At 36.6% G+C, this 14,507-nt stretch overlaps 1 long non-coding RNA gene across 1 annotated transcript; it reads left to right on the top strand.

Annotated features, from left to right (window-relative positions):
* The first annotated feature begins 487 nt into the window (after positions 1 to 487).
* On the top strand, positions 488 to 13,551 carry LOC129145874 (uncharacterized). Its single transcript, XR_008551998.1, has 3 exons — positions 488 to 659; positions 2,387 to 2,465; positions 9,114 to 13,551. It is a non-coding gene; the product is annotated as an uncharacterized LOC129145874 (long non-coding RNA).
* The last annotated feature ends 956 nt before the right edge of the window (positions 13,552 to 14,507 follow it).

Consider the following 14,507-nt stretch of genomic DNA (forward strand, 5'->3'; position numbering starts at 1 on the left):
GAGGAAGCAGAAGTTATGAAAAAGTCACAACTATGAAGAAAGTAACATATCATCAGCAAAGAGTTGGAACTGTAGCTAGTTGGGAGCTCCTTGAAGTCCTAGAGACCTTATCACCTTCATTTTGGTATTTTCTAGCAAAATAATTTTGCATAGAAATGATAATTAGATTGACTTCAAGGGTACAACTTACAGCAGTTGAATCTATTTTGTGGCAGGTGATTTATGGACATTGCCACATTTAAGAGTCATAATCACTTTGTCAGTTGTAAATATTAAATAACTCCATTTTAAAGATGAGGCAGTTCAAGCACAGAGAAGTCCAAAGTTGCACAGCTAGTGAGTACGTGTCAGAATCTGGTGCCAAAGTCCAAACCCTTAACCGCTCTACCACCTAGTGTCTCTTCTTTGCCCTTACTTTTCAGTTTACAAGCCTATTTTTTTTTTTTTTTTTTTTTAAAAAAACAGAACACTTAAAAGAAATTATCTCAGTTCCTGTACCTCTCACACCAGAAATGGAATAATGGGAAAACATGAATTAAGCTCTAGTATGAGGATCATTTCCACATCCTTCCCCAGTTAAATATATGACTTTTGGAAAGTTCCTTCTTCTTGGACCTCAGTTTCAATTCTGTATTCTCTAAGCTGTCTTCATCTCTAAGGTATATTGTTCTGTGATCCCGTCTGAGACTGAGGAGTCAGAAGTCAAACTGAATAACCTATTCATGATATCTTTCACCAAATGGTTGTTTTTTTTTTTTTTTTTTTGAAGAAATGTACTAGAGGCCACTATAAACTTACGATTTCTTTATTCTCTCTAAGTAGACCCAGTTGCAACATCTTTTCTGTTCTTAGCATTCTGACAACCAGACTCTAATGAACTTATTCTCACACTTGTCATTTTTCTTTACTCAAGAGTAATATAATCCTAGGTCCTGAAAGCATCAAACATAGTATACTGAGCTAGGAAGGCACTACTTTTTTGGGTAGCTGGGCATTTTCTAAGTGACTTATTCTCTATATTTCTACAAAACAATGGAGTGGCCATGTCCTCAGCTCCTGGAAAACTTACCTCATGCAATAATATCATCAATGTTTTTTTTACTTTATTACCTCTGTTTTCCAGCACTGAACTCTGGATTGCTGTAGTCCCTGAAATATTGCAAGTCTCCAATCAGTCAGTTCAGTTAAGAAAGCATTTCCTGAGAGTATACAGTGTTGTGGAGGGACAGAAAGATAAATAAAAGGTGGCTTTTACTATCAAGAAATTTGTAATTATAGGGGGTATTAGAAAGCTCTTAAGTCTAACACAAAATTTATGCCTGTTGCCATGAAGGTGATGTTAGCAATTATATACCTTATACCTAGTGCATTCTTAGCTCTGTGCTATTGGGTTGTCAGAAAAGTCATAACACATTTTTTGCTTCAAAAACATAGAAAAAATTACATCATGACTTTTCCAACAACCCAATAGATACTGTGTGGTACACAAGGTTCAATGGGTGATTGTTAGTGATGCTTAAATACTGAGTATATCAATAGAAGGGAAAAGCATATGAGCTAAAGTGATGAAAGTTTTGAGGAAACTTTTCCTAAAAGAAAGCAGCCTTGTCTCTGGAATTTGTCTGGTAGATATAATGGTGTCAGAGTTTGCTATCCTGCTATGGCAATGGTAACCCACCCTGGGTAGCCTCTACTTTCAGGGACCCCGGGTCTCCAGTATGGACGCACCCTAAATGCCACTTTGACCTCATAAAAGAGAATGTACTAAGCAGAAACTAAGGGATGATCTCTATCAACTTTTTTTTTTAAATCTCAAAGTGCCTATTACATTATTGTGCAGGGTGTACAAGGAGAGTGATTATTTACACATTAAGCAAGCTGATTCAGAATGTTTTTTGTTATCCCAAAAGGTGAGGGACTGGAAACAAAAACATTTGTACCATAAATAATACTTCTTACTGATTCCAAAACCTCTTATTTTCTAGATACCGCATTCCCTTTTAAAAACACCCCAACACCTAAAGTACTGTAGTAGCTATTTCAATTATATCTAGTGAAATAACAGCAAGACAGGATAATTCTGCCAGTAGCAAGACACAAAACATTCCATTAAAACCAGATAATGTTGAGTTGTCATTACAGCTATTTAAGTCAAATACCAGCCAGTTATCATAGATCAAATAATCTTCATAGTAGAGCAGGCTGGCTACTTTTAGAATTTGAATGTCTGGAGCGATAACAAATGGTTCATTGTAGGACACCCATCTTTAGACAGTTGCAGATGTCTGCTGCCTTCAGGTATTGAACAAGAAGGAAACATGCCAGTGAATGAACACCCACCCATACAAGAAAGGCATTTGATCACCTTCACTTTTTATCCTTACAGATTATCCTGAAGGCTCATCATCTCTTGCAGTGGAAACGGAAACATAGCAGTTTTCACATTTCCTTCATCTCTCAGACAGGTCAGTATTCTGAAGGCGACTCATACAATAGCCACCTAGATAGCTAAGAGGCAGCCTTGAGAGTAGATCTAGAGAAAGAATATGTCCTCACACTGGTGAACAAGTTGTTAAGTTCTTCACTCTTGTATTGTTTATAATCAGACTATTAACTTGGGGTAAAAGATCCCAGGGTATCCCCAAACAGCCATACAGCCCATTCAGGCTATTTTTTTGTACTGTGAATTATAAACTCTGCTGGTGCATTTCAGGCCTCTGAAATGATATAGATTACAAATAGGTTCTTTTGCCTGACTTCACTGTGTCAGTTAATAACCTACACATATACCACTCACAGGCAAAAGCCATCATCCTAACATTCCAACTCTTGAAAAATGCTACTAATTCGTTCATCAGTGAGAGGCAGCCTTATCCATGGAATTCTCTATGGCTTAGTGGAAAGCTAAACAGCCTTCTCCTTGCAACAGTCACAGGTACATAAACCTATGGAATTCAGTATTATGAGAATGAGAATTTTAATAATAGACATAATCAAGAAGCTTGGAGCTCTGATCTGATAAGCCTTCTAAATCTATTTCCATGAAAAAGCTAGCAATTATTAAGAAACCTATCAATTTGTGGGGTTTCAGTACTTGACTTTTTCTCATATAATACCCTGGTATATACCATATAGATACTGTATAATACCTTATATATACCATCCCCTTTGTATGTGCTTGATACGTGTTATTTAATCCTCACATCAACTCTGTAAGGTGAATGTTACTATTCTCATTTTACTTATGACAAAGCTGAAGTCCAGAGAGATGAAACCATCTATCCAGCTAGTAAGTGGCTAACCTAAGATTGCATCCCAGGTCTACCGACCTCATATCATGTGCTTTCCACTATAGCACTACATTTAAAAACTTCACTTGGGCTTAGAAATTATAAGTAATTATAAGTGAAGTGCACCTTCACTTATAATAAAAGATTAAGAAGAGGGAAAAATTGAATTGGTCTTCTGCCCAAAGCCCTGATGATCTGTTTAATGTAAGGTAAGACAACTGCTATAGTAGTATTTATTATCTTGATTTTGTTCTAATTAGTGCTTATCTTTCTCATGGTTATGTTCACATTTACAATGGGTATTCTGTGGTGCACTGGCACATTGACATGTTCACATATTAAAGAGGGTAAACATTCTCTGACAAACAAATTTAGGGAACCCTGAATAAGCAAAATTATCTTTAGCATAGGAATTCTCAAGGCTTTTACTATGCAAGTGAGTTGTGACTTTGCAAAAAAAAAAAAGGGATGTAGTAGCCCTGTTAACTTATTTGACTGAATTTATTTTCTTTGGAAAATAAATGGAACTTTATCATTAGTGTATGTAAGGACCTATAATATGCTAAAGAACAAAAGTTCAATAAGTGAAATAAATTCTTCACAAACTTATATGACCATATAACCCTTTTTATTTTCAGTGAAAAGTAAATCATAAAATATATTTTTTGATATGATTCCCTTGAAAAGCAAAATTACCTTAAGAATAGGTGGTATTTATACTTGCTCAAATAAATTAACTGATTTTTTAATGTTGCTGATACTAATAGAAGTGTTTGGAAACATTGGAGAAAAAAATAGCAGAATCATTTCAAAACTTATCAAGATACAAAATTTTTACTGTATATTGATAATAACTATAGTGATGTTTGTATCAACTCCAAATGGAAAATAACCTGAATGTCTATCAATAGGAAAATTATTGAATAAGTTATGTATGTCTGAAGTATTAGATATTTTTTACATATTTCCTTTTGTTTTCATTCAAATTCTTTTAATTAATTTTTGTTGTTGTCATAATACGATTATTTTATAGCCTTGCTAGTGTTTTGACAGTATAGGATTTCCCCCTCCCAGATGTAATCTTCCACCCCCAACGCACCCATAATTGTCTGTCATAGTCCACTGTGGTCTGTCCCCCATCCTCTTGTTTCCTTCCTTCCCCTCTGCTCCCCACCTCAGCTGTATGCCTCAGGTCTATGGTCAGCTTACTAGTTTTGTCTTTTTCCTCACCTTTTGTTCTGTTTCCCTGTATTTCTCCTACAAGTGAAACTATCTGATATTTTCCTTTTTCCTTCTGCAACATTCAGTTTTCAAGGGTTGGTTTTAAAATTTGTCTTTGTCTGATCCTTTGTTTGTTTTTTATATTGCACATATGAGTGACACCGTCCAGTATTTATCGTTCTCCTTATATCCCTGCTAGCTCTGTCCATATTACCAGATATGGCATGAGTTTGTCTTTTTTGATTGCTGAGTAGTATTCTATTGTATATAAATACCACCTGTTCTTGATCCAATTGTCTGTTTTGGGGTATTCAGGTTGTTTCCATATCTTGCCTATTGTAAATAGTGCTTCAATAAACATGAGAGTGCAGATTTCCTTTCGAATTAGTGTTTTTGTATTTTTGGATAGATATCTAGGAGTGGGATTTCTGGATCATATGACAGATCCATTTTTAGTCTTTTCAGAAACTTCCACACAGCTTTCCACAGGGCCTGGACCAGTCTACATTCCCACCAGCAGTGCAGGAAGCTCCTTTTTCTCCACATCCTTGCCAGCACTTGTTCTTTCTGCTCTTTTTTGATATGGGCTATATCACAGGTGTGAGATGAAAGCTCATTGTAGTCTTGATTTGCATTTCTCTAGTAAGTAATTATGAACATCTTTTCATGTGCCTGTTGCTCATCTTCTTTGGAGAAGTGCCTATTTAGCTCCTCTGCCCATTTTTGGATTGGGTTTTTTTTTTCTCTTTATTGAATTGTATGAGTTCTTTGTACACCTTTGATATCAGTCCTCTATCAGATGTACAGCGTGCAAATATTTTCTGCCATTCAGTAGAGTGTCTTTTCATTTTAGTTGTGGTCTCTTTCGCTGTGAAGAAGCTTTTTAGTTTGATGTAGTCCCAGTTCATATTTTCTTTTGTTTTCCTTACTTTGGGTATGAATCTGTAAATATATCTCTGAGGTTCATGGCTTAGTGTTTTGCCTGTGTTTTCTTCTATTTATTTTATGGTTTCAGGTGTTACATCCAAGGCTTTTATCCATCTCATTCAATATTTTTAAAAAATTAAAGTGATGAATAAAGTGAATATTCATCTATATACAACTTAGAATTAACAAATGCCAATATGGTTTTTCATGTCATACCAATTGTCATATATAAAAAATAAATTGTGATAATTGTTTAAAAAGGGTATTGATTGTAGATCATAGTTTCTTTAAAATTGAATGACAAACTTGGGAGTGGGAAGAATACTTGTAAAATACATAGCACACAAATTTAACATCCTGAATTACAAAGCTTTGCAAAACACTATTTCAAAATGGACTAAGGATGCAGTCAACAAAATACAAATTAAAATGAAGAATAAACATTAAAATTGTACAACTTCACTAGAGAGAAATGCAAATTAAAATAATACAAAATATCAACTTTTGTCTACTATTATAGTTTTTACAAATTACAGTACCTAGTGTTGGCAAGGACATGTTGAAATAGATGCTCTTATATACTGCGGATATAAGGTTAAATTCAGTAATCCTTTTTGAGGCTAATTTAGCAACATATATAAAGACCTTAAAATGTTCATACAATTTTATCTGATTACTTCGTTTTAGGAGTATATTTTAATGAAATGATCAGAGTTCTGCACAACTATTCATTATTGATTTCTCTTAATAGAAGAAAATTAGAAACAAATGACTGTCAATAGACCAATAATGAAATAAATTACTGCTTCATTATGATAAAATATCCTACACCATAAAAAGTAATTATTCTTAAGAATAATTAATAGGGTTATGGGGAAAAAACTGTATAAGTGCATTTAATTTCAATAGTACATTTTTATCAGTTTATTGAGATTTGACTACTTAAAGTGTACAATTCAGTGAAATGAAACTAGACCATTCTCACACCATACACAAATATTAACTCATAATGAATTAAAGATTTAGATGTAAGACCTGAAATCATAAAACACATAGAAGAAAACATAGGCAAAACATTTTGTGACTTCAGTTTCTGGGATCATTTTGAGGACTCAACTCGAATAGCAAGGGAAACAAAAGTGAAAATAAACCGAGAACAACATCAAACTAAAAAGATTGCGCACAGTGAAAGAAACTGTTATTAAAATGTAAAGACACCCTACTGAACAAGTAAAGTATTTGCACATCATACGTCTGACAAGGGGCTAATGTGCAAGATCTACAAAGAACACATAACACTCAATAACAACTTAAAACTAGTAACTCAATCAAAAATAGGTAGACGAGCTAAATAGACACTTCTCCAAAGAATACATATAGATAACCAAGAAGCACGTGAAAAAATGTTCATCATTGTTTATCATCAGGTAAATGCAAAACAAAAATCATAGTGAGATACCTCCTCATACCAGTGAGAATGGCTCATATCAAAAATTACAGAAATAACAATTGTTGACAAGGATGTGCAGTAAAAGGAACCCTGGTACATTGTTGGTGAGAATGTAGACATGTTCAGCCCCTATGGAAAAGACTATGTAGGTTTCTCCGAATGTTACAAATAATTCTACTCTATGAACCAGCAAATGCACTCTAGGTATTTATCCAAAGAATACAAAGACACTAATCCAAGGAGATATATATGCACTCGTATGTTCATTACAGTGATATTTACAATAACCACGTTACAGAAACAACCTAAGTGCCCAAAGGCAGAGGAGTAGAAAAAGAACATGGAGTATATGTACACATTATACTAGTCAGCTAACAATGAAAGTGAAATCTTGCTATTCGCAACAACATCAGTGGAACTGGAAGGGATTATGCTAAGTGAAATAAGTCAGAAGGAGAAAGATAAATACCAGATTATTCCACTCATATGTAGAATATAAGGAAACAAAATGAAGGAACAGATGAAACAAACCAAAACAAACCCTAGAAATCTGAGTGTACAGTTGAGCATACCAGAGGGGGCTGTTGAAGTGGGAAATCACAAAGGAGGAGGGTTCACATATTTATGGTGGAGGATTATTGGTGATTGGTATTGGGTGTGGTGTCATAACATACATATGAATATACAACATATACAGTGCCGTAAACTAGTATACAGAAAAATAAAGTCACCCATAATCACTGTACCTAAATAACTCATGTTAACATTTTTATTGTATCCTTTTCACTATTTTCTATGAATATATTTTTTTAAGCTTTGAGATTTTTTTTTAAGATTTATTTATTTACTTATACAAGCACTGGGTACAGTCAGAAGCGTGGAAGGGTGAGAGAATTCACCAGAGCCAGAGCGGGGAGCAGAGCAGGCAGAAGGACCAAAGTACACTGCTGAGGGGAGCAGCGGGCGGAGGAGAGGTCTGCGCGCCATGCGGGACCCTCCTCCGGTGGCCGGGGAGCAGCCAGGGATCGAACCGGCACTGCAGAGGCTGCAGGCAGCTTCTCAACCCAGCGCTCAACTGCTGCGCCACCGGGGAGGCCCAAGCTTTGAGATCTTAATGTGTTTTTTAAATCTGCTGTTTTCACCAGTACCAAATGCAATTTCCTTTATCAATGTACTGTTTGTTTAGCCATTTCTCCGCTGTCCAGTAAGACTTTGTCCAGTATTTCACTATTATGAATAAGGCTGTTAAAAATAGCAATGAAGAGCACCTCTCCTGCCCACCTGTACCTGTGCAGTTTTTCCTCTTCACCATCCTTCTCCCTTGCATCAGCCCACCTGCCCACCTGTGAACATGCCTGGGCTTCTCTTCACTGAAGACCTTCTCCCTTTGCAAAGCAGCAGAGGCAGTTCTCCTGCTAAGGCTTCCTGCCCGTGACTACACAGGCCTCCCTTTTAATAAACCTGTCCCTCTCAGGGCAGCTCTTTCTGCCTGCTTGTGTCTGTGCAAGCATTCTTTACCCTTCTCTCCCTTTTATAATAAACCTGCCCTTTTGGATATTAAAAAAAATGGACAAATAATCTTCCTTATTTATAATTTTCTTAAGGTAGAATTCTAGAAACAAAAACTACAGTTAGGAACGTTTTAAAGACTTAAAGATACGGCTGAATTGTCTTCCAGAAATCTTATACTAACTACTTGAATGCGTACTATGTGCAGAGATTTTTTAGGTAGATTTTATTATATCTATTTTATAAATGAAGGGACTTAGGTCTGTTGACGTTATTTGTCCAGAGTTACAGAGATAGCAAATAACAAAGCTTGAACTCAAATTCATTATTGCCCAACTTCAAAACTCATGTTATTTTCATGTGAATTTCAAAAATCATTTTCAATTATCAAATTATTATATATTTACTAGAGAAAAATGTGGAAAGTACAAATAAAAGTGTAGGGTAAATGAAAATAAATTACCAATGAGTTAACCATTTTCAACAAGTTAGTATATTTCCTCTATGTATTGTTCCAGATACAATTTCTGGGTTAAAATGATTACCACATTGTATATGATTTTCCATCTTGCCTTTCTAACTTAACATGTTTTTCTATGCTGACCATACTCCTCATAAAAATAATTTTAAAGATTACATATTATTGTCAATGGATGTTATCACATGGATATTTACAGTCATTCAGCTCACCTGTGAATTTCTTCTTTTCATCCCAGAACTCTCCATGATGTTGACCGACTTCAATGTTGAGAGCCATTCTGATCTTCAAAATAAGTCACTGTGGCAAATTGAAGGCTTCACTGTTTGAAAGTTTTCCATCAAATAGTTTCGGTGCAGATAGATGTTTCAGGACTTTACAAGTTACTTCACTTACTGACTGAATTTGTCACTCGGATGGTTGTTGTTTTCATGCCAGTCTTCCACGCTTTCCCCACCCCCAATCTGTGAAAGCCTGAATGTGACACATATATATCTTTCTAGAGTTTCTTTTCATTCATCTTTTGATATAAAGGGGAATTCAAAAGACTTCCCTGGAGTCTTTAATTCCCCTGAAAAGAGTACTAATCATATCTATAGGGTCTTTGTGGTACTGAGGGAATTAAGACTGCGTTTGGTGCGTATGTGCCTGTGCATTAAAGCATATATATGTGCGGCAAATTTATACGGAATTCTTCTGTGGGGTTGTGAAAATCAAGGTTAGAAAAGTCTGAGGTTTATATCCAATCATACTTTTCTCCTAAATATCTGTTTAAATATTTGCTGAACTTTGAACACCATCCCTATATCAGATGCCTAAAATCCAAAAGGGGGATTCAATAAACTGACCAAGGTCCCTGAATTGGGAATTGAACAATGTAAAACCTGTTCTGTGTCATAAATACGTATTGTTCTGAAGGCAACAGAGTTAATAGAGAACATTAGATCAGATTTCCATTCTATTAAACAACAGTTGTTGTTTTATACTCTTTTAGTGCCAGGCTGTAGTTTTTTATTCTTTTCTCTACTACTTAGATTTTGTTTAGCCTTTATGAATTACTTGTATGATGGAAAAACAAAATGTAGGCCTAAGTTATGAACTGTAGGTTTTGTTAAGGGGCTTAAGGGTGATTTTAAGGTTTAGTTACAATACCATTTATAAAGTTTCACAGTTGAAATTAGTGTAAGGATTAGCACTAAAGACAAGCCGTCCAGTAGGGGTGAGTGTACAGATAGTGATAACCTAACACTAATGTGCCAATTCTTTCTCTTTTTTTTTCTTTAGTTTCACTGATAGCTCAGCCATTAAGATTGTTTACATCCATTTCTCCATTTATTTATAATCAGCCTTTTTTTTTTATTCCTAGTGCCTGAATCAGTGAGTATGGACACTAATGCTGCTTCTTTATAACAATAAGAATACCTTAGAGTACTGATGGTTTTCTTTTCTCAGCCAGTTCTTCTGACAATAGAAGCCCCAACTCTTAAAAAGATCAGTGGGAGTTAGGGGCATCCTACAGATAGCTATCAAGGAGTTGAGCTTCCGAAAAGATGTTAGGTTTACTGAATTTTCCCCCTTAAAACCTTTTTGAGTAAAAGTGAGTTGCTTACCACAAACAATTCTGTGTTCAGGCTCCTGTGGAGCTGTGAAAGGGAGCAATCAGCTGCCTAAAGCAATAAAAGTCCTGTTCATATAAACTCTCTCTTAAGTAATTGTGTTCAAGGTAAGACATGTAGCATAAATTAAATTGATTGGGCCAGCATTTCATTTTAGAGAATACTAGACATGAGTAACACTGTTAGTAGGGCCAGGGACTGTTTCTTAAACTCAGACAATAAGAAGCAGCTTAGAAGACTAAGCACAGTGAAATCATACGTTCAGATTGGGAGGTTTTTCCCCTTCTTCTCTCCCTGGAAATCACTGTCTTGTTTAAATTTCTCTTGAAAGTTTATTTGGTTTTCCACATGGTCTTATGATTGACACGGCTTGCCTTTTATTCCTGTAGAAATGTACCCTTCTCTAAAGGTAGAGTCGTTACTTACTCCACAGCCAGCGTGCCTCAAAGCAATATTTTCCTTTCCCGTCTGTCATATTCTGCCAAGGGTTTAGAACAGAGCAGCTGCTAACTATGATTCAAAGTCAAGACGGAATCAAGAACTTTTGATTCATAGTGTATATCACATTACATATCACAGTTTGACCTCACAGAAATCAGGTCATAAATGACAGTGTCAGGAAACTACAGGGAACCACTAGAATGGTAAAACTCAGGAGAGCTATCATGCAAAGCTGATTGTTAATGTCTTACAGATTTACACTGTTTTCAAAAGGATAAAATCAAGATTTTCCCTGGGGTCTTACAGAAGAAAACCTATTCTGGTCTCAGCCCTTTGATTCCACTAGTTTATGTGCTCTGATAAGATCCCTGTCCAAACATTGAGTATTGACTGCTGTACATAAGTATCCCCCAAAAAGTGGTTGACTATTGATAAAGAAGACAGGGAGGTTTGTTTGATCATTAGAGTACCCTGATCTGACTCTTGTGTGTGCTTTTCCTTGGGGCCTGTCCAGTAACCTGTGGAATCTCATTCCCCAATATTTGGTACCCATCTTCCCCACTTGAAGACACTCATTGTTAGGATCCTACCACTGAAAGGTGCTAAGTAACTCCCGAGTGCTCTTAAATGTCTTTACGTTTGACTATAACAGTATTTCTAAGCAAACCAGTGTGCTCCAGTCTTTCTTCCATGCTCTCATTGCTGACTTGTTCTTACAGAACTTGGAGTACTTTATTAACGTTCTTTCATTCATTCCAATAATGTCCGTGGAAAAAAAGAATGGAAATTATTTTCTCCATAGTACAGCTGGAAAAATTGAGAGCAAAAGGAATGAAGTACCCCCCAAAGGCACATAGCTGTCTTGGACAGAATTCAGTTACATGTCTAGCGTACTGTTAGAATGACTTGCTTCCCAGTACTGCTGCTGACACACAGCAGCTTAGAACATTGAGAGCAATTAGGGCAGAATCACATTTCAGACAAGTCCCATTTTGTACAAAATCAGAAAGTATGCAATTTTCTATGTGACAGAAATGTAATATGTGCCTCTTTCTCCCACTGGCCCCATGTGACACATTTCACACTACACAGCATCAGCCAGTGCCATCATTTCCTGTGGTACCATAGAGCCCAACTTCAGGGCTGGCTTTGCTAGGGAAAAGAATGTGCTTCCCTACATTTGTGCCAAATTGCACAAAGTGTAGACATTGAGCTAATGAAGATTTAAGCACAATTCTATCAGGTATGTTTTAAGAATATTGAATGTACATTATTGTAACATCCATCTGAAATTCAGCATGCCCCAGATTCACGGGAATGTAACAGTCATGCAAAGCCTATCCCTTTGCCTCTCATCACTCATATATTTGTGTGTGCATGCATGGGCGCACACACACAACAGCTACCAAACCTGATTGCCTGGTTATCAGGAGCAAAACTTTGAAGGAATGATTCTCCTTTCCTTTTAGAAAAAGTCCCAATGGTCACTGCAAGTAAAGTACATTCCATTTGTACATTCCAGAACCTCTGTTCCCAGAATGGCTAAGATATTCAGTTGGTGCAAAAGACATGTTCTGTGCCTGTGTCAGAAGCGCAGAAGGCATATAACAAGATTGTTAGACCCTTCCATAAGTCCCATGTTCTTAGGAAATTCATGAGCTCCATCCAATCAGTAGAAATTGGTTTATTAGATTTACTGCATTTCTTTAATCATAACTATAATGTACCATATTAAATTGTAGCTTTGCATGCAGCTATTATGTAATAAAATAATGACTGGGTGACTCCTAATAGCATGCAACCATGACTGTTTACTTCCTCAAAGGGCCTGGGGCTTTGTCCTGCACAGTGTCCAAAACTATTAATTGTGTTCTTAGTAAGCAGCTGGTGTACAGTCATCAATCAGCACAATGAGTTAAAACATAATAAAATGCAAGGTATCAGGAAATAGATTCATAGTACGGGTTAGCATTAAAGAGTGGAAAAAGCAAAGAGGTAAGATGCATTCAAGGAATAATTGCTGTCATCCTGCTGGTTAAATCAGCAAAGGGATACGGCAGGAAATCTGGTAATTGGTGGCCGTAAATATATGAAATGCACTGGAGAGCCAGAAAAAGAAAGGCACTGGGGATATTAGTAGTTAAGCTCATGTTGCCAATTAGCTACAAATCCTTTTTTCCACTATCTGCTCAAAGTGATTGTTTATAGTATTCTTAGAACCATGTGTCTTGCTGCTGAAGTACCCACAAATGCTGACCAGCTTTTTCCTATGTCCTTCATTAAAAGCATATGCTTAACATTGTCGTTTCTTTTATGTATTATGGTTTTGTTAAACAATGTTGTCAGAGCCTAACATTATAAACCACTTGGATGGGAGTTTCTGTACATCTCATTTCAGGGAATATAGTGGTTATTCATTCCCAGGTTGAGTGATAATGTGTGGTATGTAGCCTCCTCTGTAATCTTCCAAAGACTCTTGCCTGTGCCCAGTATTTTTCATGTTCCTACATCCCTACATGAATACGAGATGGGAAATTAGCAGCAATGACTTTTAGCTAGAAATCTGACTAGTGTACTTAATTATGTTCAGTCTCTGCTAAGCCTCACACATATTTTGCCTTTTCACCCTGTTTTAATACCTAAAAGGAAAAGGCTTATATACCTAAGGATGATGGGACTTCCGGTTTGCCTTTCCTTACACTCAAGACTGTTTACTATTCTCCAGGTGCACATCACCTGAAAAAAGAATATTTGAATCGGCCCACATTGAGTAAGCCTCAAATAAGTTTCCCCTCAGTAGATGCACCATTTGCACAAAATTCTTTTCACACAGAATGGAGAAAAGCCCATGCCATCCCCATTAGCCACTAGTAAGACAGAAGTCATTAAAAATGCAAAGCATTGGAAGCTGAAGTTTGAAACAGTCACTGCCAACCTTGACTAAACAGTAATGGAGAACTTGATCATTTGGGAAAGGCCCAACACTTAGAGATCAGACTTTATACAAAACCAGAAGTCATTTATTCCAGTTAAGCATATATTTTTTTTTTTTTAAAGATTATTTATTTATTTATTTATTTATTTATACAAGCACTGGGTACAGTCAGAAGTGTGGGAGGGTGAGAGAATTCACCAGAGCCAGAGCAGGGAGCAGAGCAGGCAGAAGGACTGAAGTACACTGCTGAGGGGAGCAGTGGGTGGCAAGAAGGGTCTGCGCGCCATGTGGGACCCTCCTCTGGTGGCCGGGGAGCAGCCGGGGATCGAACCGGTGCTGCAGAGGCTGCCGGCAGCTTCGCAACCCAGCGCTCAACCGCTGCGCCACCGGGGAGGCCCCAGTTAAGCATATTTTTAAAAGGTGCTAGGTAAGAACCTCAAACATCCCAGATAAAATCCCATTTGATTTACTCCAATGCTCCTGCTACAGACAGCTTAATTTGCATCACAAATACAATAAAATATTCAAGTACTAGGAACAAAAGACAACTAATTTATTTCTAGATTAAAAAGGCACAAAAGAGACCTTTATCAAGACTGATTTGAGTAGAGGTTACTAGAGAAGTGTAAGTATAGATATT

The sequence above is a fragment of the Talpa occidentalis genome, unplaced genomic scaffold, assembly GCF_014898055.3.
Source record: "Talpa occidentalis isolate TD23 unplaced genomic scaffold, MPIMG_talOcc4v2.1 talOcc4.15, whole genome shotgun sequence".
Taxonomy (NCBI): domain Eukaryota; kingdom Metazoa; phylum Chordata; class Mammalia; order Eulipotyphla; family Talpidae; genus Talpa; species Talpa occidentalis.